At 33.3% G+C, this 5,331-nt stretch overlaps 1 long non-coding RNA gene across 1 annotated transcript; it reads left to right on the top strand.

Annotated features, from left to right (window-relative positions):
* Positions 1-3,749: 3,749 nt before the first annotated feature.
* On the top strand, positions 3,750-5,129 carry LOC112416539 (uncharacterized). Its single transcript, XR_005643163.1, has 5 exons — positions 3,750-4,001; positions 4,095-4,298; positions 4,391-4,475; positions 4,560-4,667; positions 5,029-5,129. It is a non-coding gene; the product is annotated as an uncharacterized lncRNA (long non-coding RNA).
* Positions 5,130-5,331: the final 202 nt, after the last annotated feature.

Here is a 5,331-nt window from a genome sequence, read left to right as displayed (position 1 = left end):
TTCATACCATATATAAACTTATCTAACTTAGAGACTTTAGTTTCATGGATTACAAAACATTTATGTTGTCCCATATGGATTTCTTGTTCATGTGCACCATTAAAAAAGTAGTTTTAAGATCCATTTGGTGCACTTCCAAATTATGATTAGCAAAAAAATGATCAGCACCCTTATGGATGTTATCTTTGTGACCGTGGAAAAGATTTTGAAGAAATCTATATGTTTTTATTTGTCTAAAATATTTGGCTACAAAACGAGCCTTGTATTTATCAGCAGTGCAATCAAGTTTTAGTTTCTTTTTCAAAATCCTTGTACAACTTATCTTTTATTGCTTTCTATCATAAGTCATCTTTCAATGAAGACAACACTTCTTGAAGACTAGTAGGACTAAACATTCGACCCATGCGACGCACGGATCCTATCGACTGTAATAGAGACATATATATTTTTATTGATGTTAAATAAGTCATGGTAAAAAATTGTATTACCATTTTTTTAAGAAGCGAACCTAACCAACCGAAATTGACAAAAATGAAAATAGACCTTGTATTACCATTAAACATTAATTATTATAAGTTACGAAATACTTTCCTATAGACGACATTGAAAATTACAATTGCATCTTCACCAATTATCAATAATGAATTGGTGATTGAACTTAGATGTCGAAAACAAAAACACGTGAATTTGGTAATAAAGGAATTTTATACTACTATATATGAAAGATAAGTAACTACAAAATAAGGAGTACTACTATCCTTTCTATTGTACTTGTCATTTGATTTTTCTCCATTTTCAATCCTTGCCATCAAACACATCATCCACATGAAAAAACTTAAGGGTATTTTCAATGGAGAGAATTCCTTTCCATTACATATTCATGAAGAAATTTGAACCATGAGAGGTGAAAGCTTACAAACTTAGTAAATCACTAAGAAGCCACATATAAACTTAGCCTTAAATCATTATCATAAACACAATTTAATACCCTTCTCATATCTACTTCCACGCATGAAAATAGTCAAATTTAAAGCTTCGATTATTTTTACCGGATTTTAGGAGAGAGATTATACCACAGTATAGATGTCAAATAACCTACCAGCTTCAATATATATATTTTAGAGGAGGTTCAACATATTTTGTTAGGTTCTTTGCAATATATTCAATCATTTATCTTAAACAATTGGTAACAGGTCCATTTTTGGTATGGAGCCCTATAGTTCTTGCATTTGTATCACATGCGCTTGTTAAATATTAATAGAAAGAAAAAGATGACACAAAAACAGAAGCTGACTTTTACTATTAGAATCAAAATAAAACTACATGATACATGAATAAGAATAAACAATCAAAATGTCACCCCAAACTCCTCTGCATCAGCTGCCAAAAATCGCCATGACAAAATTAGTGTACCAAATTGTAAGAAAATCAAGAATTATCAACAAAAATGAAACATGTGTAAATAATTACAAATAAAACCAACCTCAGAAGGTGACCAACCAGTCTTTGCACAGCCCCTTCAATAATTATTTATCGCGCGCAGATAGTTGTTAGCTTCAATTTTATCAGGTATCTGTAACAATGCGTTCAACAAAAAATCTTGTTGTGATTGGGCTGCAATTGATAAATATTTGAAATAGAGTAACATAGTTAACTATGTTCACTATTGCTGTGAACAATTCTACATTATAAAGAAAGAAGCAATAAAAGGAACAGAGAAACGAATGATGAGTTCATGGGAGAAAAAAAAAATAGAGAGTAACATCATGGTTTACACTCCAACATTTTATAGTGAGTCACAACTTTGTCTTGTGTTGCAACACAGTTCTCTCGATTTTGCAACAACCAAAACATGATATTATTGTAACCATTGGACTGATATGCATCAAATAAACTATGCCTTAGATTCACATTATTCCTTTCAAAGAGGAAGATCCAGAACATAATATATCTAAAACAAATTACCGGATAAAAATAATAATCAAGCTGCATATTTTATTCCTTCTAAATCTCTCACATGACAGTACTGAAAGTGTAATTAACAAAGAAAATAAAAGAAAAGAATGAAGGTGAGAAAAACACAAGAAGGGGGGTTGAATTGTGTTTTCTTTTTCTCAATAAAAAATCTACTTCTGAGTTCACTTCAGTAGCTGTTGAATTGCTTCTGATGTGCAGTTCAGATTCAGATGCACAGCGGAGTAAAACAGAGTAAGAGAGAAGAAAGAAAGACACAGGCAATTATACAGGTTCCTTCCACAAACCGGAAGTCAGTCATGTCCCCCTTGCACTTCCAAGGATAGTTTCACTAAGTTTAATCACAACTGATTACAATTGCTCAATACTACACCTAGTATGAGACTTCAAATTGCTCAAGCACACAGGCAAGAGACTTCCTTTGCTCAAGCACTAAAGCAAGAGAATTTCTATGCTCAAGCACTAAAGCAAGAGACTTCTATTCAAACAGAATTACACAGAAAATTGTTTGAGTTTGAACACTTGATATACAATCAGTGGTGTTCACAATACAATGCCATTGAAAGACTCTCTAGACTTAAGAATTTCTAAGATATATCAAATTAAAACAGAAATTCAAAGTGCTTTTGAGTGACACAAATTTGACAGAGTTTGGGCGCTATTAACTTGCAGGAAAATGAAGACAGGTAATGGCTTTCTGTTTGATATACAAGCTAAGTCTAGCAATGAATTATTGCGGAAGATGCATCAAGTCAAAGTTGAAAATGCAAAATCTTCAAAAGAAAGTAGTCATGTAAACATTATTGGTGGAAACATTCAAAAGTTAGACCATCATAAGCAGGCATTGGCAATTAGAAATGTGATCAAACACATCGCAAAAAGCAAGACCAACTGAAGCGGTCATTGGATAATATAGTTTCAGCCCAACAAATGAAACCTATTGAGTCAGACAAAGGGTTTGTTCATAGAGGTATTAAGAGGCAATTGGAAGTAGAAGCATCTAAGAAAATTGTTGAGCCGATGAAAGAGTTTTGTGAGAACAATAATCTTAAGAAATTGAAGTCTACCGTGGATCATCAACTTGAAGGTCCAACTAAATCACATTCCTCGAAGAAATTTGATGAGCAATACAAAGAGGTAAGGCAGGAAAATACTCTTAAAAGACAAGGAAAATCAACATTTGGAAATCAAGTTAAAGGTTCAACTGAATCATATGCCTAAAAGAAATTTGATGAGCAAAACAAAGAGGTAAGGCAGGACAATACTCTTAAGAGGCAAGGAAAATCAACCCTTGGAAATCATTATCAATGTTCAACCGAATCACATGCCTCAAAGAAAATTGATGAGCAAACCAAAGAGTTAAGGCAGGACAATACTCTTATGAGGCAAGGAAAATCAACCACGGGAAACAAAGTTCAAGGATCAAAGGTAGATCGACAAGCATGCAAGAACAAAAAATATATTCCAAATTGTCCCGCTTTGGCACTTGATGAGTATATTGAAATGAGGAAGGAACAACACGTCATAGAGGAAGCAGGTGATGAAGATATAGAAGAAAATGAAATGGAAGATGATATCGAGAACGATATCAACTATGAAAGTGACGAAATTGAAGGAGCCGATGAAAATGAAGTTGAAGGTAATGTATTAATAGTTTTGATTGTTGGTATGCTCGTGAAAAGTAGAAATTGGATATGAATATTTGCATAGTTGTTTAATTTTTTAATTACTATAATGAGATGAATTACTATTAATTATGTGCTTTATGCGCAGGATTAATAAGACAACGAGGAAAGACTTTATGTAAGAATATTCATGCACGAGATTTCAAAAATAGACAAGAGATCACGTTGAATGAAGAAGGACAACCAATTGGACCAGATGAAAAGAGAGTGGCTGAACTTAGTAGTTTTTTGGGGACAATAGCAAGAAGTGCAGATTTATGTCCTCTTACCTTCAATAATTGGAAGGCTTTGGTTAAGACTTGGAAGGATGAAGAAATCGATCCAGTCTGGGAATATGTCAATGTATTTATCTTTTTATTTGAACGTGTGTGTGTGTGTGTGAGCTAGAGTGCTTTAATGAATATATCTTTCTAAACGTGTCTGTTATTTTCACAGGAAAAATACATCATCCCAGAGAAAGGAAAGAAGGATGTATTTGATATTGTAAGTGATGCTTGGAGACGATACAAATACTTGATTAAAAAGAATCATTTTACCAAGTACAAAACCATGCGCGAGCGGTTAAAAAATCGTCCAGAAGAGGTACCGGAAGAAGACTTTAAGAAGTTATTGGTGTATTGGAGAGATAAAAACAGTCAAGTAAGATACAATTATTATTTCGTATATACTATCGTTGTCGCACATTCAGAATTCAATAAAAGAATTATACTTTAATTCATGCAGAAAGTAAGTCTGCAAAATGCTCAAAATATTGCTCAACTGAAATGGAGACATCGAACGGGCAATAAAGCCTTTGCTGTTATAAGAGAAAAAATGGTATTGTTGTCTAAAATTTTGCAAGTGAATATTAAATTCCGCTACCTCATTGATATTCTAATAATCTTGCCATGCTTGGTTTAGTGTGTAAGTAATGAAGATAAAGAGCCTCCCAGTCAAGCGGAAATGTTCATTGCTACACGTCAAAGTAAGAAAGGAAAAGAGCTGGATCAAGAAACCAATACTGCAATTGTGAGTTTTTTTCTAATACCTTTAAATTTGTTGGTGTCTCGGCATGGCTGGATTTAATTTTAGACTATGTTGTGTGTTTTGTTGTTTGTTATTGGAGAATTGAGTTTCATTTGCTTCATAGTTTGGCACTTTGGTTTTGGTAGACTCATTGTGCATTGTGCATTGTGGCACTCTGGTTTTGTTAGTCATATATCTTGTTTTGGTGTTGATTTTGGTAGTTGTTTAATATTTGTAGGATATGATAAGAATTGTGTTTTTGAGTATTTGTATTGATTTACGATCCCGGTAGTTTTCACCATGATATGTTTGGTTAGTGAAGTGTTAATATATTTATTTAATGCTATTGTTTTATGTATGTTAGATAAAGCTTCAAGACTTAATTGAGAAACATGGGAAGCCTTCTGAAGAAGCCTTTCAAAGTGTATGCGGCAAAGAAAAACTTGGTAGACTTCGTTGCCATGGCAGAACTACAACCATGACTCTCTTGAAGAGAAATGAAGAAATTGCAAGACTTAGAAAAGAACATAACGATGAGGTAAAACAATTAAAGGATCAGATACATCAAATGGAAGAGAAACGGCGTAAGGAAACAGAAGCAATGGAAGGAAAAATTCAAATTCTTCTTAAGGCCATGTTGAGTCAAAACACCACTGGGTTGGATACA

This window comes from Medicago truncatula, chromosome 7 (assembly GCF_003473485.1).
Source record: "Medicago truncatula cultivar Jemalong A17 chromosome 7, MtrunA17r5.0-ANR, whole genome shotgun sequence".
NCBI lineage: Eukaryota > Viridiplantae > Streptophyta > Magnoliopsida > Fabales > Fabaceae > Medicago > Medicago truncatula.
The sequence above is the reverse complement of the archived record's forward strand: the minus strand, read 5'-3'. Positions and strand labels throughout refer to the sequence as shown.